The sequence below is a fragment of the Salvelinus namaycush genome, unplaced genomic scaffold, assembly GCF_016432855.1.
Source record: "Salvelinus namaycush isolate Seneca unplaced genomic scaffold, SaNama_1.0 Scaffold1705, whole genome shotgun sequence".
Classification (NCBI taxonomy): Eukaryota; Metazoa; Chordata; class Actinopteri; order Salmoniformes; family Salmonidae; genus Salvelinus; species Salvelinus namaycush.
The window spans coordinates 22,501-47,500 of record NW_024058459.1 but is presented as its reverse complement, the minus strand read 5'-3'; the positions used below and the strand labels follow the sequence as shown (position 1 = coordinate 47,500).

Genomic DNA, 25,000 nt, shown 5'->3' with positions numbered 1-25,000 from the left:
AAACTAGCCTGACCAGGAGCAAGCCCCGTAAAACTAGCATGACCAGGAGCAATCCCCGTTAAACTAGCCTGACCAGGAGCAAGCCCCGTTAAACTAGCCTGACCAGGAGCAAGCCCCGTTAAACTAGCCTGACCAGGAGCAAGCCCCGTAAAACTAGCATGACCAGGAGCAATCCCCGTTAAACTAGCCTGACCAGGAGCAAGCCCCGTTAAACTAGCCTGACCAGGAGCAAGCCCCGTTAAACTAGCTTGACCAGGAGCAAGCCCCGTTAAACTAGCCTGACCAGGAGCAAGCCCCGTTAAACTAGCCTGACCAGGAGCAAGCCCCGTTAAACTAGCCTGACCAGGAGCAAGCCCCGTTAAACTAGCTTGACAACTCACACTGAATTATTCCGCTGCTCTATCATTCGTTATATACTTCAGTCTGAAGGCACGTTACCATTGATTCAGGTTTAGTCCCCCAAAGCAATGTCACACAAAGAATCTTTGAGACATGTTTCCTGGAAACGGCACATATAAAATACATTTTCAAAACATCGACAACAATTGTATTCCTTTCGACAGGGGTGGATTTTTCTTTTGTCAAACTTTCTTTATTGCGACAAACGATGGAATAAATGACGTTTGCCAAATCAAATCAAAGTTTATTTGTCACGTGCGCCCGAATACAACAGGTGTAGTAGACTTACAGTGAAATGTTTACTTACAGGCCCTTAACCAATAGTGCAAAAAAAGGTATTAGGTGAACAAGAGGTAAGACAATAAATAAATACAACTTTTGAAAGGTAAGCGGGACACGTGATGTCGTCACTTAACTATAAGCTCCACTCTATATTTAATTATAAACGCCTACTGCTTCAAAATATACTCAACTACATAAATAATGTATTCCTTTGAAGGACAAGGATTGCTTTTCTGATTGGCTAGCAAGTTTCGCCATCCAATCACGTCAGATGTACAGGAGTGCGCTCTACAACGTATTCCCATTCTAGACATCGTAGGTTTTCAGATCCAGATGCATTGTGGAGAAGAAATCCCTGGGCGTAGCCTAGCGTTAGGCCGGAGCCAGGTGTTTGGGTAGCCAGGCAACCATTAAATCCCATCCAACTTTCCTGATGACACACACACCTTGAGTCAGTCAGTGTGAGAAAATAGCAAACGCACCCATCCACCACCATAAGTGTCAGTTAGCTAGCTAGCTACAGTAGAGGGCATGGTAAAGCCATCATTGTGGCTAGCGTTAGCATCAGTTAGCTAGCTAGCTACAGTAGAGGGCATGGTAAAGCCATCAGTGTGGCTAACATTAGTGTCAGTTAGCTAGCTAGTTACAGTAGAGGGCATGGTAAAGCCATCATTGTGGCTAGCATTAGCATCAGTTAGCTAGCTAGTTACAGTAGAGGGCATGGTAAAGCCATCATTGTGGCTAGCATTAGCATCAGTTAGCTAGCTAGTTACAGTAGAGGGCATGGTAAAGCCATCAGTGTGGCTGGCATTAGCATCAGCTAGCTAGCTACAGTAGAGGGTATGGTAAAGCCATCAGTGTGGCTAGCATTAGCATCAGCTAGCTTGCTAGCTACAGTAGAGGGCATGGTAAAGCCACCATTGTGGCAAGCATTTCCGTCAGTTAGCTAGCTAGCTACAGTAGAGGGCATGGTAATGCCATCAGTGTAGCTAGCGTTAGCGTCAGTTAGCTACAGTAGAGGGCATGGTAACGCCATCAGTGTAGCTAGCGTTAGCGTCAGTTAGCTACAGTAGAGGGCATGGTAACGCCATCAGTGTAGCTAGCGTTAGCGTCAGTTAGCTACAGTAGAGGGCATGGTAAAGCCATCAGTGTAGCTAGCGTTAGCGTCAGTTAGCTAGCTACAGTAGAGGGCATGGTAAAGCCATCAGTGTGGCTAGCATTAGCATCAGTTAGCTAGCTAGCTACAGTAGAGGGCACGGTAACGCCATCAGTGTGGCTAGCGTTAGCATCAGTTAGCTAGCTAGCTACAGTACAGGGCATGGTAAAGCCATCAGTGTGGCTAGCTGGCGTTAGCGTCACAGGTGAGAGAGGGACTGTGGGGTCTCTGAAGAGACATTAAGACATTATTCCATGATTTAAAGGTCTGCCTGCTAAGCTCAGCAACTAGCTATATAGCTCTCCTCTGTCCCACAGCTGTCAGGAAACTATGGTGATGATGTCACCCCTCCTGAAATACCTCTCTTTCCTAAGTATCACTAAAACAGCTGAGGGGATTTCCAAGGTGACAGAGAGAGGGTTTCCAGGGTGACAGAGCCAAATCAAGATGGCAGGTGGGTTTTTGTGGTCGCCGTGGCATCCTACCCCATGCTGCGGGTGGAAGGACTGAGCTCACAGGTGTGTGTGTGTGTGTGTGAAAGAGTTTCCGTGTATATGTACGTAATTATGACAGAGAGAGGCCATACATTGACCAAGATAATCCTGTCTCCTCCCCTCGCCCTAATGTCTGTTGTGGTAGTGGGGAGGGGGGGGGGTGATGGTGGTGGGTTTAGGGTATAAACCACCTGATGTGGTTTAGGGTATAAAAGCGACGTCAACTTCCCAACATTACGACCAGGAATACGTCTTTCCCGAAGTGGATCCTTTGTTCAGACCTCCACCCTGGACGTGGGATCTCATCCCGGAGGCCCGACCCAAAACAATGTGGTCACCGCAGGAGAGGCAGACGGAGCGGCCTACTGGTCAGACTCAGAAGGCGAGCACACCATCCACCGCTCCCGAGCATATTACTCGCCAAAGTCCAATCTCTAGACAACAAGGTGGATGAAATTAGGGCACGAGTTTCCTTCCTGAGAGACATCAGAGATTGTAACATTCTCTGTTTCACATAAACATGGCTCACTCGGGATATGTTAGAGTCAGTACAGCCACCCGGTTTCTTCACGTACCGTGCCGACAGAAACAAACATCTCTCTGGTAAGAAGAAGGGTGGGGGTGTATGCCTTAGGATTAACGACTCATGGTGTAATCACAACAACATACAGGAACTCAAGTCCTTTTGTTCACCTGACCTAGAATTCCTTACAATCAAATGCCGACCGCATTATCTACCAAGAGAATTCTCTTTGATTATAGTCACAGCCGTGTATATCCCCCCCACAAGCAGACACCTCGACAGCCCTGAAATAACTTCACTGGACTCGATGTAAACTGGAAACCACACATCCTGAGGCTGCATTTATTGTAGCCGGGGATTTTAACAAAGCTAACCTGAGAACAAGGCTTCCTAATGTCTATCAGCATATCGAATGCGCGACCCGGGCTGGTAGCATTCTGGATCATTGCTACTCTAACTTCTGCGATGAATACAAAGCCCTCCCCCGCCCTCCCTTTTGGCAAATCTGACAACGACTCCATTTTGATGCTCCCAGCCTATAGACAGAAACTAAAACAGGAAACGCCCGTGCTCAGGTCTATCCAACGCTGGTCTGACCAATCGGGCTTCAAGATTGCTTCGATCACGTGGACTGGGATATGTTCCGGGTAGCCTCAGACAACAACATTGATGTATACGCTGACTAGGTGAGCGAGATTATTAGCGAAGTGCATCGGTGATGTTGTGGCTATCAAAACATTCCCAGAAACCGTGGATTGATGGCACGCTCAAAACTGAAAGCGTGAACCACTGCTTTTAACCAGGGCAAGGTGACCGGAAACATGACCGAATACAAACAGTGTAGCTATTCCCTCCGCAAGGCAATCAAACAAGCTAAGCGTCAGTATAGAGACAAAGTAGAGTCGCAATTCAACGGCTCAGACACGAGACGTATGTGGCAGGGTCTACAGTCAATCACGGACCACAAAAAAAAAAAAACAGCCCCGTTGCGGACCAGGATGTCTTTCTCCCAGACCAATTAAACAACTTCTTTGCTCGCTTTGAGGACAATACAGTGCCACTGACACGGCCCGCTACCAAAACCTGCGGGCTCTCCTTCACCGCAGCCAACGTGAGTAAAACATTTAAACGTGTTAACCCTCGTAAGGCTGCCGGCCCAGACGGCATTCCTAGCCGCGTCCTCAGAGCATGCGCAGACCAGCTGGCTGGTGTGTTTACGGACATATTCAATCTCTCCCTATCCCAGTCTGCTGTCCCCACATGCGTCAAGATGGCCACCATTGTTCCTGTACCCAAGAAAGCTAAGGAAACTGAACTAAATGACTATCGCCTCGTAGCACTCACTTCTGTCATCATGAAGTGCTTTGAGAGACTAGTCAAGGATCATATCACCTCCACCTTACCTGACACCCTAGACCCTTTTCAATTTGCTTACCGCCCCAATAGATCCACAGACGATGCAATTGACATCACTCTGCACACTGCCCTAACCCATCTGGACAAGAGGAATACCTATGTGAGAATGCTGTTCATTGACTACAGCTCAGCATTCAACAACATAGTACCCTCCAAACTCGTCATCAAGCTGGAGACCCTGGGTCTCAACCCTGCTCTGTGCAACTGGGTCCTGGACTTCCTGACGGACCGCCCCCAGGTGGTGAGGGTAGGTAACAACATCTCCACCCCGCTGATCCTCAACACTGGGGCCCCACAAGGGTGCGTTCTCAGCCCTCTCCTGTACTCCCTGTTCACCCACAACTGCGTGGCCACGCACGCCTCCAACTCAATCATCAAGTTTGCGGACGACACTACAGTGGTAGGCTTGATTACCAACAACGACGAGACGGCCTACAGGGAGGAGGTGAGGGCACTCGGAGTGTGGTGTCAGGAAAACAACCTCTCACTCAACGTCAACAAAACAAAGGAAATGATCGTGGACTTCAGGAAACAGCAGAGGGAGCACACCCCTGTCCACATCGACGGGACAGTAGTGGAGAGGGTAGAAAGTTTTAAGTTCCTCGGCGTACACATCACGGACAAACTGAAATGGTCCAACCACACAGACAGCGTTGTGAAGAAGGCGCAGCAGCGCCTCTTCAACCTCAGGAGGCTGAAGAAATTTGGCTTGTCATCTAAAACACTCACAAACATTTACAGATGCACAATCGAGAGCATCCTGTCGGGCTGTATCACCGCCTGGTACGGCAACTGCTCCGCCCACAACCGTAAGGCTCTCCAGAGGGTAGTGAGGTCTGCACAACGCATCACCGGGGGCAAACTACCTGCCCTCCAGGACACCTACACCACCCGATGTCACAGGAAGGCCAAAAAGATCATCAAGGACAACAACCACCCGAGCCACGGCCTGTTCGCCCCGCTATCATCCAGAAGGCGAGGTCAGTACAGGTGCATCACTGCCTGTTCACCCCGCTATCATCCAGAAGGCGAGGTCAGTACAGGTGCATCACTGCCTGTTCACCCCGCTATCATCCAGAAGGCGAGGTCAGTACAGGTGCATCACTGCCTGTTCACCCCGCTATCATCCAGAAGGCGAGGTCAGTACAGGTGCATCACTGCCTGTTCACCCCGCTATCATCCAGAAGGCGAGGTCAGTACAGGTGCATCACTACCTGTTCACCCCGCTATCATCCAGAAGGCGAGGTCAGTACAGGTGCATCAAAGCTGGAACCGAGAGACTGAAAAACAGCTTCTATCTCAAGGCCATCAGACTGTTAAATAGCCATCACTAACTCAGAGAGGCTGCTGCCAACATACTGACTCAACTCCAGCCACTTTAATACATTTCAGAAATTGATTTAATAAATGGATCACTAGTCACTTTAAATAACGGCACATTAATAATGTCTACATACTCTACATTACTCATCTCATATGTATAGACTGTACACTATACCATCTACTGCATCTTGCCTATGCCGTTCTGTACCATCACTCATTCATATATCTTTATGTACATATTCTTTATCCCTTTACACTTGTGTGTATAAGGTAGTAGTTGTGGAATTGTTAGGTTAGATTACTTGTTGGTTATTATTGCATTGTCGGAACTAGAAGCACAAGCATTTCGCTACACTCACATTAACATCTGCTAACCATGTGTATGTGACCATTTGATTTGAGGTGATGGTGGTGGTTGTGGGGGGACCTGTTGTGGTAGAAGGGATTTGGGGTGGTGGTGGTGGTGGTGGTGGTGGTGGTGGGGGACCTGTTGTGGTAGAAGGGATTTGGGGTGGTGGTGGTGGTGGTGGTGGTGGTGGGGGACCTGTTGTGGTAGAAGGGATTTGGGGTGGTGGTGGTGGTGATGGTGGTGGTGGTGGTGATGGTGGTGGTGGTGGTGGTGGTGGTGGTGGTGGTGGTGGTGGTGGTGGTGGGACCTGTTGTGGTAGAAGGGATTTGGGGTGGTGGTGGTGGTGATGGTGGTGGTGGTGGTGGTGATGGTGGTGGTGGTGGTGATGGTGGTGGTGGTGGTGGTGGTGGGGGGACCTGTTGTGGTAGAAGGGATTTGGGGTGGTGGTGGTGGTGGTGGTGGTGGTGGTGATGGTGGTGGTGGTGGTGGTGGTGATGGTGGTGGTGGTGGTGGTGGTGGTGGTGGACCTGTTGTGGTAGAAGGGATTTGGGGTGGTGGTGGTGGTGGTGGTGGTGGTGGTGGTGGGGGGGGGGGGGGGGGGGACCTGTTGTGGTAGAAGGGATTTGGGGTGGTGGTGGTGGTGATGGTGGTGGTGGTGGTGGTGGTGGTGGTGGTGGTGGTGGTGGGGGACCTGTTGTGGTAGAAGGGATTTGGGGTGGTGGTGGTGGTGGGGGACCTGTTGTGGTAGAAGGGATTTGGGGTGGTGGTGGTGGTGGTGGTGGTGGTGGTGGTGGGGTGGTGGTGGTGATGGTGGTGGTGGTGGTGGTGGTGGTGGGGGACCTGTTGTGGTAAGAAGGGATTTGGGCTGCAGTGGTGTGAGGCTGTGCTAGGAGGGGGTGGGGTGCTGATGGTCAGGGGGTGGGGTGCTGAGGTCTGTTAGAGAGGCTGTAGGCCTGTTAGAGAGGCTGTAGGTCTGTTAGAGAGGATGTAGGACTGTTAGAGAGGCTGTAGGTCTGTTAGAGAGGCTGTAGGTCTGTTAGAGAGGCTGTAGGTCTGTTAGAGAGGCTGTAGGCCTGTTAGAGAGGCTGTAGGTCTGTTAGAGAGGCTGTAGGCCTGTTAGAGAGGCTGTAGGTCTGTTAGAGAGGCTGTAGGTCTGTTAGAGAGGCTGTAGGTCTGTTAGAGAGGCTGTAGGCCTGTTAGAGAGGATGTAGGCCTGTTAGAGAGGCTGTAGGTCTGTTAGAGAGGATGTAGGCCTGTTAGAGAGGCTGTAGGTCTGTTAGAGAGGCTGTAGGTCTGTTAGAGAGGATGTAGGTCTGTTAGAGAGGATGTAGGTCTGTTAGAGAGGCTGTAGGTCTGTTAGAGAGGATGTAGGTCTGTTAGAGAGGCTGTAGGTCTGTTAGAGAGGCTGTCGGTCTGTTAGAGAGGCTGTAGGTCTGTTAGAGAGGCTGTAGGTCTGTTAGAGAGGCTGTAGGTCTGTTAGAGAGGCTGTAGGTCTGTTAGAGAGGATGTAGGCCTGATAGAGAGGCTGTAGGTCTGTTAGAGAGGCTGTAGGTCTGTTAGAGAGGCTGTAGGCCTGTTAGAGAGGCTGTAGGTCTGTTAGAGAGGCTGTAGGCCTGTTAGAGAGGTTATAGGTCTGTTAGAGAGGCTGTAGGTCTGTTAGAGAGGCTGTTAGAGAGGCTGTAGGCCTGTTAGAGAGGCTGTAGGTCTGTTAGAGAGGCTGTAGGTCTGTTAGAGAGGCTGTTAGAGAGGCTGTAGGCCTGTTAGAGAGGCTGTAGGTCTGTTAGAGAGGCTGTAGGTCTGTTAGAGAGGCTGTAGGCCTGTTAGAGAGGCTGTTAGAGAGGCTGTAGGCCTGATAGAGAGGCTGTAGGTCTGTTAGAGAGGCTGTAGGTCTGTTAGAGAGGCTGTAGGTCTGTTAGAGAGGCTGTAGGTCTGTTATAGAGGCTGTAGGCCTGTTAGAGAGGCTGTAGGCCTGTTAGAGAGGCTGTAGGTCTGTTAGAGAGGCTGTAGGCCTGTTAGAGAGGCTGTAGGTCTGTTAGAGAGGTTGTAGGCCTGTTAGAGAGGCTGTAGGCATGTTAGATAGGCTGTAGGCATGTTAGAGAGGCTGTTAGAGAGGCTGTAGGCCTGTTAGAGAGGATGTAGGCCTGTTAGAGAGGCTGTAGGTCTGTTAGAGAGGCTGTACGTCTGTTAGAGAGGCTGTAGGTCTGTTAGAGAGGATGTAGGCCTGATAGAGAGGCTGTAGGTCTGTTAGAGAGGCTGTAGGTCTGTTAGAGAGGCTGTAGGCCTGTTAGAGAGGCTGTAGGTCTGTTAGAGAGGCTGTAGGCCTGTTAGAGAGGTTATAGGTCTGTTAGAGAGGCTGTAGGTCTGTTAGAGAGGCTGTTAGAGAGGCTGTAGGCCTGTTAGAGAGGCTGTAGGTCTGTTAGAGAGGCTGTAGGTCTGTTAGAGAGGCTGTTAGAGAGGCTGTAGGCCTGTTAGAGAGGCTGTAGGTCTGTTAGAGAGGCTGTAGGTCTGTTAGAGAGGCTGTAGGTCTGTTAGAGAGGCTGTTAGAGAGGATGTAGGCCTGATAGAGAGGCTGTAGGTCTGTTAGAGAGGCTGTAGGCCTGTTAGAGAGGATGTAGGCCTGTTAGAGAGGCTGTTAGAGAGGCTGTAGGCCTGTTAGAGAGGCTGTAGGTCTGTTAGAGAGGCTGTAGGTCTGTTAGAGAGGCTGTAGGTCTGTTATAGAGGCTGTAGGTCTGTTAGAGAGGCTGTAGGCCTGTTAGAGAGGCTGTACACCTGTTAGAGAGGCTGTAGGCCTGTTAGAGAGGCTGTAGGCCTGTTAGAGAGGCTGTAGGTCTGTTAGAGAGGTTGTAGGCCTGTTAGAGAGGCTGTAGACATGTTAGAGAGGCTGTAGGCATGTTAGAGAGGCTGTTAGAGAGGCTGTAGGCCTGTTAGAGAGGATGTAGGCCTGTTAGAGAGGCTGTAGGTCTGTTAGAGAGGATGTAGGTCTGTTAGAGAGGCTGTAGGTCTGTTAGAGAGGCTGTAGGTCTGTTAGAGAGGCTGTACGTCTGTTAGAGAGGCTGTAGGTCTGTTAGAGAGGATGTAGGCCTGTTAGAGAGGCTGTAGGTCTGTTAGAGAGGCTGTAGGTCTGTAGGTCTGTTAGAGAGGCTGTAGGTCTGTTAGAGAGGATGTAGGTCTGTTAGAGAGGCTGTAGGTCTGTTAGAGAGGCTGTAGGTCTGTTAGAGAGGCTGTAGGCCTGTTAGAGAGGCTGTAGGTCTGTTAGAGAGGTTATAGGTCTGTTAGAGAGGCTGTAGGTCTGTTAGAGAGGCTGTTAGAGAGGCTGTAGGCCTGTTAGAGAGGCTGTAGGTCTGTTAGAGAGGCTGTAGGTCTGTTAGAGAGGCTGTTAGAGAGGCTGTAGGCCTGTTAGAGAGGCTGTAGGTCTGTTAGAGAGGCTGTAGGTCTGTTAGAGAGGCTGTAGGTCTGTTAGAGAGGCTGTTAGAGAGGATGTAGGCCTGATAGAGAGGCTGTAGGTCTGTTAGAGAGGCTGTAGGCCTGTTAGAGAGGATGTAGGCCTGTTAGAGAGGCTGTTAGAGAGGCTGTAGGTCTGTTAGAGAGGATGTAGGCCTGATAGAGAGGCTGTAGGCCTGATAGAGAGGCTGTAGGTCTGTTAGAGAGGCTGTAGGTCTGTTAGAGAGGCTGTAGGTCTGTTAGAGAGGCTGTAGGTCTGTTAGAGAGGCTGTAGGTCTGTTAGAGAGGCTGTACGTCTGTTAGAGAGGCTGTAGGTCTGTTAGAGAGGATGTAGGCCTGATAGAGAGGCTGTAGGTCTGTTAGAGAGGCTGTAGGCCTGTTAGAGAGGCTGTAGGCCTGTTAGAGAGGCTGTAGGTCTGTTAGAGAGGCTGTAGGCCTGTTAGAGAGGTTATAGGTCTGTTAGAGAGGCTGTAGGTCTGTTAGAGAGGCTGTTAGAGAGGCTGTAGGCCTGTTAGAGAGGCTGTAGGTCTGTTAGAGAGGCTGTAGATCTGTTAGAGAGGCTGTTAGAGAGGCTGTAGGCCTGTTAGAGAGGCTGTAGGTCTGTTAGAGAGGCTGTAGGTCTGTTAGAGAGGCTGTAGGTCTGTTAGAGAGGCTGTTAGAGAGGATGTAGGCCTGATAGAGAGGCTGTAGGTCTGTTAGAGAGGCTGTAGGTCTGTTAGAGAGGCTGTAGGTCTGTTAGAGAGGATGTAGGCCTGTTAGAGAGGCTGTTAGAGAGGCTGTAGGCCTGTTAGAGAGGCTGTAGGTCTGTTAGAGAGGCTGTAGGTCTGTTAGAGAGGCTGTAGGTCTGTTAGAGAGGCTGTAGGTCTGTTAGAGAGGCTGTAGGTCTGTTAGAGAGGCTGTAGGTCTGTTATAGAGGCTGTAGGTCTGTTAGAGAGGCTGTACACCTGTTAGAGAGGCTGTAGGCCTGTTAGAGAGGCTGTAGGCCTGTTAGAGAGGCTGTAGGTCTGTTAGAGAGGTTGTAGGCCTGTTAGAGAGGCTGTAGGCATGTTAGAGAGGCTGTAGGCATGTTAGAGAGGCTGTTAGAGAGGCTGTAGGCCTGTTAGAGAGGATGTAGGCCTGTTAGAGAGGATGTAGGCCTGCTAGAGAGGCTGTAGGCCTGTTAGAGAGGTTGTAGGCCTGTTAGAGAGGATGTAGGCCTGCTAGAGAGGCTGTAGACCTGTTAGAGAGGCTGTAGGCCTGTTAGAGAGGCTGTTAGAGAGGCTGTAGGCCTGTTAGAGAGGCTGTAGGTCTGTTAGAGAGGCTGTAGGTCTGTTAGAGAGGCTGTAGGTCTGTTAGAGAGGCTGTTAGAGAGGATGTAGGCCTGATAGAGAGGCTGTAGGTCTGTTAGAGAGGCTGTAGGTCTGTTAGAGAGGCTGTAGGTCTGTTAGAGAGGATGTAGGCCTGTTAGAGAGGCTGTTAGAGAGGCTGTAGGCCTGTTAGAGAGGCTGTAGGTCTGTTAGAGAGGCTGTAGGTCTGTTAGAGAGGCTGTAGGTCTGTTAGAGAGGCTGTAGGTCTGTTAGAGAGGCTGTAGGTCTGTTATAGAGGCTGTAGGTCTGTTAGAGAGGCTGTACACCTGTTAGAGAGGCTGTAGGCCTGTTAGAGAGGCTGTAGGCCTGTTAGAGAGGCTGTAGGTCTGTTAGAGAGGTTGTAGGCCTGTTAGAGAGGCTGTAGGCATGTTAGAGAGGCTGTAGGCATGTTAGAGAGGCTGTTAGAGAGGCTGTAGGCCTGTTAGAGAGGATGTAGGCCTGTTAGAGAGGATGTAGGCCTGCTAGAGAGGCTGTAGGCCTGTTAGAGAGGCTGTAGGCCTGTTAGAGAGGATGTAGGCCTGCTAGAGAGGCTGTAGGCCTGTTAGAGAGGCTGTAGGCCTGTTAGAGAGGCTGTAGGTCTGTTAGAGAGGCTGTAGGTCTGTTAGAGAGGCTGTAGGTCTGTTAGAGAGGCTGTAGGTCTGTTAGAGAGGCTGTAGGCCTGTTAGAGAGGCTGTAGGCCTATTAGAGAGGATGTAGGCCTGCTAGAGAGGCTTTAGACCTGTTAGAGAGGCTGTAGGCCTGTTAGAGAGGCTGTAGGTCTGTTAGAGAGGCTGTAGGTCTGTTAGAGAGGCTGTAGGCCTGTTAGAGAGGTTGTAGGCCTGTTAGAGAGGCTGTAGGTCTGTTAGAGAGGATGTAGGCCTGCTAGAGAGGCTGTAGGCCTGTTAGAGAATAAGTGTCTGGCTTAGTGGCATGGTCCTGCACTGTGGAGGCATGGGATGGGCCTCAAGGCTGTGTGGGCGACTCGCAGAGGTGATGGAGGGAGCATCCAGAGGCCTCTCAAACCGCCCACGCTGTAACGATTCCTCAGGGCCTACTCTCCTCACTGAGTTCTGGAATATACTGGTTATTCCCTGTAGCAGAGCAGAGCGGTGTTATTCCCCTGCCTCATGCCATTACAGCCCCACCCTCAACCCACCCTCTTCTAGAACTCTCTCTTTACTTCGTTCTCTCTCTATCACTGCCTCGCTCTCTCTCTCTCGTTCAGGGTCACTGTTGTCAATCACATATACATGAAACCAGGGGCTTTAAAAACTGGGGCCAAAGCATGACAGAAGAGATGAGAGAGAGAAGTCAGAGAGAGAGAGAGAAAGTCAAAGAGAGAGCGAGTCAGAGAGAGAGAGCGAGTCAGAGAGAGTCAGAGAGAGAGAGAGAGAGAGAGAGAGGGTCAGAGCGAGAGCGAGTCAAAGAGAGATAGAGTCAGAGAGAGAGAGAGAGTCAGAGAGAGAGAGAGCAATATGTACACTATATATACAGCAGTATGTGGACACCCCTTCAAATTAGTGGATTCGGCTAATTCAGACAGAACCCGTTGCTGACAGGTGTATAAAATTGAGCACACAGCCATGCAATCTCCATAGACAAACATTGGCAGTAGAATGGGCCTTAGACTTTCAACATGGCATCGTCATGGGAGGCCACATTTCCAACAGGCTCTGTGTCCCTCTGTCCTACTCTGTTATTAAAACAGGCTCCGTGTCCCTCTGTCCTCCTCTGGTATTAAAACAGGCTCCGTGTCCCTCTGTCCTACTCTGTTATTAAAACAGGCTCCGTGTCCCTCTGTCCTCCTCTGTTATTAAAACAGGCTCCGTGTCCCTCTGTCCTCCTCTGTTATTAAAACAGGCTCCGTGTCCCTCTGTCCTACTCTGTTATTAAAACAGGCTCCGTGTCCCTCTGTCCTCCTCTGGTATTAAAACAGGCTCCGTGTCCCTCTGTCCTCCTCTGTTATTAAAACAGGCTCCGTGTCCCTCTGTCCTCCTCTGTTATTAAAACAGGCTCCGTGTCCCTCTGTCCTCCTCTGTTATTAAAACAGGCTCCGTGTCCCTCTGTCCTCCTCTGTTATTAAAACAGGCTCCGTGTCCCTCTGTCCTCCTCTGTTATTAAAACAGGCTCCGTGTCCCTCTGTCCTCCTCTGTTATTAAAACAGGCTCCGTGTCCCTCTGTCCTACTCTGGTATTAAAACAGGCTCCGTGTCCCTCTGTCCTCCTCTGTTATTAAAACAGGCTCCGTGTCCCTCTGTCCTCCTCTGTTATTAAAACAGGCTCCGTGTCCCTCTGTCCTCCTCTGTTATTAAAACAGGCTCTGTGTCCCTCTGTCCTACTCTGGTATTAAAACAGGCTCCGTGTCCCTCTGTCCTACTCTGTTATTAAAACAGGCTCTGTGTCCCTCTGTCCTACTCTGTTATTAAAACAGGCTCCGTGTCCCTCTGTCCTACTCTGTTATTAAAACAGGCTCCGTGTCCCTCTGTCCTCCTCTGTTATTAAAACAGGCTCCGTGTCCCTCTGTCCTCCTCTGTTATTAAAACAGGCTCCGTGTCCCTCTGTCCTACTCTGGTATTAAAACAGGCTCCGTGTCCCTCTGTCCTCCTCTGTTATTAAAACAGGCTCTGTGTCCCTCTGTCCTCCTCTGTTATTAAAACAGGCTCTGTGTCCCTCTGTCCTACTCTGGTATTAAAACAGGCTCCGTGTCCCTCTGTCCTCCTCTGTTATTAAAACAGGCTCCGTGTCCCTCTGTCCTTCTCTGTTATTAAAACAGGCTCCGTGTCCCTCTGTCCTCCTCTGTTATTAAAACAGGCTCCGTGTCCCTCTGTCCTACTCTGGTATTAAAACAGGCTCCGTGTCCCTCTGTCCTCCTCTGTTATTAAAACAGGCTCCGTGTCCCTCTGTCCTCCTCTGTTATTAAAACAGGCTCCGTGTCCCTCTGTCCTACTCTGGTATTAAAACAGGCTCCGTGTCCCTCTGTCCTCCTCTGTTATTAAAACAGGCTCCGTGTCCCTCTGTCCTCCTCTGTTATTAAAACAGGCTCCGTGTCCCTCTGTCCTCCTCTGGTATTAAAACAGGCTCCGTGTCCCTCTGTCCTACTCTGTTATTAAAACAGGCTCCGTGTCCCTCTGTCCTCCTCTGGTATTAAAACAGGCTCCGTGTCCCTCTGTCCTCCTCTGTTATTAAAACAGGCTCCGTGTCCCTCTGTCCTCCTCTGTTATTAAAACAGGCTCCGTGTCCCTCTGTCCTCCTCTGTTATTAAAACAGGCTCCGTGTCCCTCTGTCCTCCTCTGTTATTAAAACAGGCTCTGTGTCCCTCTGTCCTACTCTGGTATTAAAACAGGCTCCGTGTCCCTCTGTCCTACTCTGTTATTAAAACAGGCTCCGTGTCCCTCTGTCCTACTCTGTTATTAAAACAGGCTCCGTGTCCCTCTGTCCTCCTCTGTTATTAAAACAGGCTCCGTGTCCCTCTGTCCTACTCTGTTATTAAAACAGGCTCCGTGTCCCTCTGTCCTCCTCTGTTATTAAAACAGGCTCCGTGTCCCTCTGTCCTCCTCTGGTATTAAAACAGGCTCCGTGTCCCTCTGTCCTCCTCTGTTATTAAAACAGGCTCTGTGTCCCTCTGTCCTCCTCTGTTATTAAAACAGGCTCTGTGTCCCTCTGTCCTACTCTGGTATTAAAACAGGCTCCGTGTCCCTCTGTCCTCCTCTGTTATTAAAACAGGCTCCGTGTCCCTCTGTCCTCCTCTGTTATTAAAACAGGCTCCGTGTCCCTCTGTCCTACTCTGGTATTAAAACAGGCTCCGTGTCCCTCTGTCCTCCTCTGTTATTAAAACAGGCTCCGTGTCCCTCTGTCCTCCTCTGTTATTAAAACAGGCTCCGTGTCCCTCTGTCCTCCTCTGGTATTAAAACAGGCTCCGTGTCCCTCTGTCCTACTCTGTTATTAAAACAGGCTCCGTGTCCCTCTGTCCTCCTCTGGTATTAAAACAGGCTCCGTGTCCCTCTGTCCTCCTCTGTTATTAAAACAGGCTCCGTGTCCCTCTGTCCTCCTCTGTTATTAAAACAGGCTCCGTGTCCCTCTGTCCTCCTCTGTTATTAAAACAGGCTCCGTGTCCCTCTGTCCTCCTCTGTTATTAAAACAGGCTCTGTGTCCCTCTGTCCTACTCTGGTATTAAAACAGGCTCCGTGTCCCTCTGTCCTACTCTGTTATTAAAACAGGCTCCGTGTCCCTCTGTCCTACTCTGTTATTAAAACAGGCTCCGTGTCCCTCTGTCCTCCTCTGTTATTAAAACAGGCTCCGTGTCCCTCTGTCCTACTCTGTTATTAAAACAGGCTCCGTGTCCCTCTGTCCTCCTCTGTTATTAAAACAGGCTCCGTGTCCCTCTGTCCTACTCTGGTATTAAAACAGGCTCCGTGTCCCTCTGTCCTCCTCTGTTATTAAAACAGGCTCTGTGTCCCTCTGTCCTCCTCTGTTATTAAAACAGGCTCTGTGTCCCTCTGTCCTACTCTGGTATTAAAACAGGCTCCGTGTCCCTCTGTCCTCCTCTGTTATTAAAACAGGCTCCGTGTCCCTCTGTCCTTCTCTGTTATTAAAACAGGCTCCGTGTCCCTCTGTCCTACTCTGTTATTAAAACAGGCTCCGTGTCCCTCTGTCCTACTCTGTTATTAAAACAGGCTCCGTGTCCCTCTGTCCTCCTCTGTTATTAAAACAGGCTCCGTGTCCCTCTGTCCTACTCTGGTATTAAAACAGGCTCCGTGTCCCTCTGTCCTCCTCTGTTATTAAAACAGGCTCTGTGTCCCTCTGTCCTACTCTGGTATTAAAACAGGCTCCGTGTCCCTCTGTCCTCCTCTGTTATTAAAACAGGCTCCGTGTCCCTCTGTCCTCCTCTGTTATTAAAACAGGCTCCGTGTCCCTCTGTCCTCCTCTGTTATTAAAACAGGCTCTGTGTCCCTCTGTCCTACTCTGTTATTAAAACAGGCTCCGTGTCCCTCTGTCCTACTCTGTTATTAAAACAGGCTCCGTGTCCCTCTGTCCTACTCTGGTATTAAAACAGGCTCTGTGTCCCTCTGTCCTACTCTGGTATTAAAACAGGCTCCGTGTCCCTCTGTCCTACTCTGTTATTAAAACAGGCTCCGTGTCCCTCTGTCCTCCTCTGTTATTAAAACAGGCTCCGTGTCCCTCTGTCCTCCTCTGTTATTAAAACAGGCTCCGTGTCCCTCTGTCCTACTCTGGTATTAAAACAGGCTCCGTGTCCCTCTGTCCTCCTCTGTTATTAAAACAGGCTCCGTGTCCCTCTGTCCTACTCTGGTATTAAAACAGGCTCCGTGTCCCTCTGTCCTACTCTGGTATTAAAACAGGCTCCGTGTCCCTCTGTCCTCCTCTGTTATTAAAACAGGCTCCGTGTCCCTCCCTCCCTCCCTCCGTGTCCCTCTCTCTCTCTCCCCCAGATCTCCCTGCCAGGCTGGCCTTGGCCGGTATGTTTCCCATTACAAGTGGTTTACAATAAAATGAAGTGTTGTATATTCTTTTACAGCTGCACGCAGAGGCAGCGACTAACTTTTTAATAACCGACCGGGGTATTTGTTTTGGATGCAGGTCGATGTTTATTTAAATATTTATCCGACTTCATTTGTTAGAGTGCTGTTGAAGCATGCCACAAAGACAGAGCAGAACAGACTCCCCTGGCATGGAGGGATGGAGGGGTGGAGGGATGGAGAGGTGGAGGGGTGGAGGGATGGAGGGGTGGAGGAGTGGAGGGGTGGAGGGGTGGAGGAGTGGAGGGATGGAGGGGTGGAGGGGTGGAGGGATGGAGGGGTGGAGGAGTGGAGGGGTGGAGGGGTGGAGGAGTGGAGGGGCGGAGGGGTGGAGGGGTGGAGGGATGGAGAGATGGAGGGATGGAGAGATGGAGGGATGGAGGGGTGGAGGGGTGGAGGAGTGGAGAGATGGAGAGGTGGAGGGGTGGAGGGATGGAGAGGCGGAGGGATGGAAAGGTGGAGGGATGGAGGGGAGGAGGGATGGAGGGATGGAGAGATGGAGGGGTGGAGAGATGGAGAGGTGGAGAGATGGAGAGGTGGAGGGATGGAGGGGTGGAGGGATGGAGGGCTGGAGGGATGGAGAGATGGAGGGGTGGAGAGATGGAGGAGTGGAGAGATGGAGGGGTGGAGAGATGGAGAGATGGAGGAGTGGAGAGATGGAGAGGTGGAGGAGTGGAGAGATGGAGGGGTGGAGAGATGGAGAGATGGAGGAGTGGAGAGATGGAGAGGTGGAGGAGTGGAGAGATGGAGGAGTGGAGAGATGGAGGGGTGGAGGGATGGAGAGATGGAGGGGTGGAGAGATGGAGGGGTGGAGAGACGGAGGGGTGGAAGACCTACTCTCCGTTTCTCTCTCTCCTCTCCGTTTCTCTCTCTCCTCTCCGTTTCTCTCTCTCCTCTCCGTTTCTCTCTCTCCTCTCCGTTTCTCTCTCCAACCTCTGTGTTTCTCTCTCCAACCTCTGTGTTTCTCTCTCCAACCTCTGTGTTTCTCTCTCCAACCTCTGTGTTTCTCTCTCCAACCTCTGTGTTTCTCTCTCAGCAGTACCGAGGCCTGTGGATTAGAGGCTCCCCACTATAGAACGTGTTGCTCCAGTCAAGGTAGCGACACCAGAAGAGCCTGCAGCCTGGAGACCAGTGCTCTGTACGCCCCCCAACACACAGAGAGAGACGCCTCCTCAACCCTGAGACACCAGAAGAGCCTGCAGCCTGGAGACCAGTGCTCTGTACGCCCCCCCAACACACAGAGAGAGACGCCTCCTCAACCCTGAGACACCAGAAGAGCCTGCAGCCTGGAGACCAGTGCTCTGTACGCCCCCCAACACACAGAGAGAGACGCCTCCTCAACCCTGAGACACCAGAAGAGCCTGCAGCCTGGAGACCAGTGCTCTGTACGCCCCCCCAACACACAGAGAGAGACGCCTCCTCAACCCTGAGACACCAGAAGAGCCTGCAGCCTGGAGACCAGTGCTCTGTACGCCCCCCAACACACAGAGAGAGACGCCTCCTCAACCCTGAGACACCAGAAGAGCCTGCAGCCTGGAGACCAGTGCTCTGTACGCCCCCCCAACACACAGAGACGCCTCCTCAACCCTGAGACACCAGAAGAGCCTGCAGCCTGGAGACCAGTGCTCTGTACGCCCCCCAACACACAGAGAGAGACGCCTCCTCAACCCTGAGACACCAGAAGAGCCTGCAGCCTGGAGACCAGTGCTCTGTACGCCCCCCCAACACACAGAGAGAGACGCCTCCTCAACCCTGAGACACCAGAAGAGCCTGCAGCCTGGAGACCAGTGCTCTGTACGCCCCCCAACACACAGAGAGAGACACCTCCTCAAACCTGAGACACCAGAAGAGCCTGCAGCCTGGAGACCAGTGCTCTGTACGCCCCCCAACACACAGAGAGAGACGCCTCCTCAACCCTGAGACACCAGAAGAGCCTGCAGCCTGGAGACCAGTGCTCTGTACGCCCCCCCAACACACAGAGAGAGACGCCTCCTCAACCCTGAGACACCAGAAGAGCCTGCAGCCTGGAGACCAGTGCTCTGTACGCCCCCCCAACACACAGAGAGAGACACCTCCTCAACCCTGAGACACCAGAAGAGCCTGCAGCCTGGAGACCAGTGCTCTGTACGCCCCCCAACACACACAGAGAGACGCCTCCTCAACCCTGAGACACCAGAAGAGCCTGCAGCCTGGAGACCAGTGCTCTGTGTGGAGAACCAGGATGATCGGTTTCAAAAGACACAGGAAGTGTACGAGGGCCTGATGAACGCTCCCCATCCTCCACCGTAACCCCAGACTACAACATGTCTGAGTGGGACAGGAGTTTCCCTCTGTCTGCTTCTCTATGTCTCTCTCTGAGCGGGATGGGAGTTTCCCTCTGTTTGCTTCTCTCTGAGCGGGACGGGAGTTTCCCCTCTGTCTGATTGTCTCTCTCTGAGTGGGACAGGAGTTTCCCCTCTGTCTCCCTGTCTCTCTCTGAGTGGGACAGGAGTTTCCCTTCTGTCTCCCTGTCTCTCTCTGAGTGGGACAGGAGTTTCCCCTCTGTCTCCCTGTCTCTCTCTGAGTGGGACAGGAGTTTCCCCTCTGTCTGCTTCTCTCTGTCTCACAGCACATCATCAGTGTGATGTAACATCTCCCTCCCTCTCGTCTGATGGGTTCTGGTCATACCGGGAACATCAGTGCTGGTTCTGTCTGAGTCCCAAACCGTCGACAAGACTGTGTCTTCTGAAAGCCTCCTGACAGTGTCTTTATATCCCTACGCTGGGCCACGGTTCACCGTAAACACACACATATCCCTACGCTGGGTCACGGTTCACCGTAAACACACACATATCCCTACGCTGGGCCACGGTTCACAGTAAACACACACATATCCCTACGCTGGGCCACGGTTCACAGTAAACACACACATATCCCTACGCTGGGCCACGGTTCACCGTAAACACACACATATCCCTACGCTGGGCCACGGTTCACCGTAAACACACACATATCCCTACGCTGGGCCACGGTTCACAGTAAACACACACATATCCCTACGCTGGGTCACGGTTCACCGTAAACACACACATATCCCTACGCTGGGCCACGGTTCACAGTAAACACACACATATCCCTACGCTGGGCCACGGTTCACCGTAAACACACACATATCCCTACGCTGGGTCACGGTTCACCGTAAACACACACATATCCCTACGCTGGGCCACGGTTCACCGTAAACACACACATATCCCTACGCTGGGTCACGGTTCACCGTAAACACACACATATCCCTACGCTGGGCCACGGTCCACAGTAAACACACACATATCCCTACGCTGGGCCACGGTCCACAGTAAACACACACATATCCCTACGCTGGGCCACGGTTCACCGTAAACACACACATATCCCTACGCTGGGCCACGGTTCACCGTAAACACACACATATCCCTACGCTAGGCCACGGTTCACAGTAAACACACACATATCCCTACGCTGGGCCACGGTTCACCGTAAACACACACATATCCCTACGCTGGGCCACGGTTCACCGTAAACACACACATATCCCTACGCTGGGCCACGGTTCACCGTAAACACACACATATCCCTACGCTGGGCCACGGTTCACCGTAAACACACACATATCCCTACGCTGGGCCACGGTTCACCGTAAACACACACATATCCCTACGCTGGGCCACGGTTCACCGTAAACACACACATATCCCTACGCTGGGTCACGGTTCACCGTAAACACACACATATCCCTACGCTGGGCCGCGGTTCACCGTAAACACACACATATCCCTACGCTGGGCCACGGTTCACCGTAAACACACACATATCCCTACGCTGTGCCACGGTTCACCGTAAACACACACATATCCCTACGCTGGGCCACGGTTCACCGTAAACACACACATATCCCTACGCCGGGCCACGGTTCACAGTAAACACACACATATCCCTACGCTGGGCCACGGTTCACCGTAAACACACACATATCCCTACGCTGGGCCACGGTTCACAGTAAACACACACATATCCCTACGCTGGGCCACGGTTCACCGTAAACACACACATATCCCTACGCTGGGCCACGGTTCACCGTAAACACACACATATCCCTACGCTGGGTCACGGTTCACCGTAAACACACACATATCCCTACGCTGGGTCACGGTTCACAGTAAACACACACATATCCCTACGCTGGGTCACGGTTCACCGTAAACACACACATATCCCTACGCTGGGCCACGGTTCACCGTAAACACACACATATCCCTACGCTGGGCCACGGTTCACCGTAAACACACACATATCCCTACGCTGGGTCACGGTTCACCGTAAAGACACACATATCCCTACGCTGGGCCACGGTTCACCGTAAACACACACATATCCCTACGCTGGGCCACGGTTCACCGTAAACACACACATATCCCTACGCTGGGTCACGGTTCACAGTAAACACACACATATCCCTACGCTGGGCCACGGTTCACCGTAAACACACACATATCCCTACGCTGGGTCACGGTTCACCGTAAACACACACATATCCCTACGCTGGGTCACGGTTCACCGTAAACACACACATATCCCTACGCTGGGCCACGGTTCACCGTAAACACACACATATCCCTACGCTGGGTCACGGTTCACCGTAAACACACACATATCCCTACGCTGGGCCACGGTTCACCGTAAACACACACATATCCCTACGCTGGGCCACGGTTCACCGTAAACACACACATATCCCTACGCTGGGCCACGGTTCACCGTAAACACACACATATCCCTACGCTGGGCCACGGTTCACCGTAAACACACACATATCCCTACGCTGGGTCACGGTTCACCGTAAACACACACATATCCCTACGCTGGGTCACGGTTCACAGTAAACACACACATATCCCTACGCTGGGCCACGGTTCACCGTAAACACACACATATCCCTACGCTGGGCCACGGTTCACCGTAAACACACACATATCCCTACGCTGGGCCACGGTTCACCGTAAACACACACATATCCCTACGCTGGGTCACGGTTCACCGTAAACACACACATATCCCTACGCTGGGCCACGGTCCACAGTAAACACACACATATCCCTACGCTGGGCCACGGTTCACCGTAAACACACACATATCCCTACGCTGGGCCACGGTTCACAGTAAACACACACATATCCCTACGCTGGGTCACAGTTCACAGTAAACACACACATATCCCTACGCTGGGCCACGGTCCACAGTAAACACACACATATCCCTACGCTGGGCCACGGTTCACAGTAAACACACACATATCCCTACGCTGGGCCACGGTTCACCATAAACACACACATATCCCTACGCTGGGGAACGGTTCACCGTAAACATTACCTCTAATCCCACCCAGTTAGATCCCATCGGTTCAACAGCAAACAAAGCTCGTATTCCCTCCCGGTTGACCTTCCTAACGGCGCCAGATCAGAGTATACGTTTCGTAGCTAAAACTGCACACGATTCTGTTTCCCTGCACCCTCTCTAACGCCAGCAGCTAATTTTAGGATCTCTGAGGAAGCTGGTGATGTCATTACTGGGAGTAGAGACTCTGTGGGTTTCGGCCCAAATCACACTCTATGCCTTAGTGCACTAGCAGAGCTGTCAAAAGTAGTGCACTATATAGGGAATAGGGTGCCATAGGACTCTGGTCTAAAGTAGTGCACTATGTAGGGAATAGGGTACCATAGGGTCCTGGTCTAAAGTAGTGCACTATATAGGGAATAGGGTGCCATAGGGCTCTGGTCTAAAGTAGTGCACTATGTAGGGAATAGGGTGCCATAGGACTCTGATCTAAAGTAGTGCACTATATAGGGAATAAGGGTGCCCCTTTGGGACGTGCCCTGTAACAATGAGAAGCTCTGGAGGCCTGCAATCCCAACAACTCATGATGCCAACATTGCTTTCATTAGGACAATAAAGAAAATACTTAAGAGCTAGTTTAGTGGCTAGCTTTATGGGATCCAATTAGTGTGGTAATTGAAGGGGGACGGGGGGGGGGACGGGGGACGTGGCCACATGGTCCCGAGGCAAAACAAGTTGTTTTCAAAGTCATCAGTCCAATCAGTTGTTGTGAAGAGAAATAGATAGGCTGACGTAAGTACAAACATGGATACTTCTAGGATGGGTTTTCTGGGGATGACGAACATCACCCTGAGTTGACCTGGGACACGATAAAGTGGTCTGTAATCACCACATTCTGACCTGGGACACGATAAAGTGGTCTGTAATCACCACATTCTGACGAACATCACCCTGAGTTGACCTGGGACACGATAAAGTGGTCTGTAATCACCACATTCTGACGAACATCACCCTGAGTTGACCTGGGTCACGATAAAGTGGTCTGTAATCACCACATTCTGACGAACATCACCCTGAGTTGACCTGGGACACGATAAAGTGGTCTGTAATCACCACATTCTGACGAACATCACCCTGAGTTGACCTGGGACACGATAAAGTGGTCTGTAATCACCACATTCTGACGAACATCACCCTGAGTTGACCTGGGTCACGATAAAGTGGTCTGTAATCACCACATTCTGACGAACATCACCCTGAGTTGACCTGGGACACGATAAAGTGGTCTGTAATCACCACATTCTGACGAACATCACCCTGAGTTGACCTGGGACACGATAAAGTGGTCTGTAATCACCACATTCTGACGAACATCACCCTGAGTTGACCTGGGTCACGATAAAGTGGTCTGTAATCACCACATTCTGACGAACATCACCCTGAGTTGACCTGGGACACGATAAAGTGGTCTGTAATCACCACATTCTGACGAACATCACCCTGAGTTGACCTGGGACACGATAAAGTGGTCTGTAATCACCACATTCTGACGAACATCACCCTGAGTTGACCTGGGTCACGATAAAGTGGTCTGTAATCACCACATTCTGACGAACATCACCCTGAGTTGACCTGGGACACGATAAAGTGGTCTGTAATCACCACATTCTGACGAACATCACCCTGAGTTGACCTGGGACACGATAAAGTGGTCTGTAATCACCACATTCTGACGAACATCACCCTGAGTTGACCTGGGTCACGATAAAGTGGTCTGTAATCACCACATTCTGACGAACATCACCCTGAGCTGACCTGGGTCACGATAAAGTGGTCTGTAATCACCACATTCTGACGAACATCACCCTGAGTTGACCTGGGACACGATAAAGTGGTCTGTAATCACCACATTCTGACGAACATCACCCTGAGTTGACCTGGGTCACGATAAAGTGGTCTGTAATCACCACATTCTGACGAACATCACCCTGAGCTGACCTGGGTCACGATAAAGTGGTCTGTAATCACCACATTCTGACGAACATCACCCTGAGTTGACCTGGGACACGATAAAGTGGTCTGTAATCACCACATTCTGACGAACATCACCCTGAGTTGACCTGGGACACGATAAAGTGGTCTGTAATCACCACATTCTGACGAACATCACCCTGAGTTGACCTGGGACACGATAAAGTGGTCTGTAATCACCACATTCTGACGAACATCACCCTGAGTTGACCTGGGACACGATAAAGTGGTCTGTAATCACCACATTCTGACGAACATCACCCTGAGTTGACCTGCAGATCAACGACAAAAGAGAAAACGTCTCCTGAGCTCTTAGACCTACTAAAACCAAATAGGCCTGTTGTCCTCTAATCAGGGCCTGATTTAGACCTGGGACACCAGGTGGGCGATTTCCCCTCTAATCAGGGACTGATTTAGACCTGGGACACCAGGTGGGTGATTTCCCCTCCAATCAGGGCCTGATTTAGACCTGGAACACCAGGTGGGTGATTCCCCCTCTAATCAGGGCCTGATTTAGACCTGGGACACCAGGTGGGTGATTCCCCTCTAATCAGGGACTGATTTAGACCTGGGACACCAGGTGGGTGATTCCCCCTCTAATCAGGGCCTGATTTAGACCTGGGACACCAGGTGGGTGATTCCCCTCTAATCAGGGACTGATTTAGACCTGGGACACCAGGTGGGTGATTCCCCTCTAATCAGGGACTGATTTAGACCTGGGACACCAGGTTGGGTGATTCCCCTCTAATCAGGGACTGATTTAGACATGGGACATCAGGTGGGTGATTCCCCTCTAATCAGGGACTGATTTAGACATGGGACATCAGGTGGGTGATTCCCCTCTAATCAGGGACTGGTTTAGACCTGGGACACCAGGTGGGTGATTCCCCTCTAATCAGGGACTGATTTAGACCTGGGACACCAGGTGGGTGATTCCCCTCTAATCAGGGACTGATTTAGACCTGGGACACCAGGTGGGTGATTCAACTCTAATCAGGGACTGGTTTAGACCTGGGACACCAGGTGGGTGATTCCCCTCTAATCAGGGACTGATTTAGACCTGGGACACCAGGTGGGTGATTCCCCTCTAATCAGGGACTGATTTAGACCTGGGACACCAGGTGGGTGATTCCCCTCTAATCAGGGACTGATTTAGACCTGGGACACGAGGTGGGTGATTCCCCATGACACTGAACACCTAACCGTACTGACTGGGGCTTGTTACTGGACACCTAACAGTACTGACTAGGGCTTGTTACTGGACACCTAACAGTACTGACTGGGGCTTGTTACTGGACACCTAACAGTACTGACTGGGGCTTGTTACTGGACACCTAACAGTACTGACTGGGGCTTGTTACTGGACACCTAACAGT

The 25,000-nt window shown here is 51.2% G+C and overlaps 1 protein-coding gene across 1 annotated transcript in view; it reads right to left on the bottom strand.

Moving 5' to 3' along the window:
* LOC120037339 (pollen-specific leucine-rich repeat extensin-like protein 4) overlaps positions 1-25,000 on the bottom strand; it is a gene marked incomplete at both ends in the record, with an annotated part of 43,712 nt that overhangs the window by 6,994 nt on the left and 11,718 nt on the right. The window lies entirely within an intron of this gene.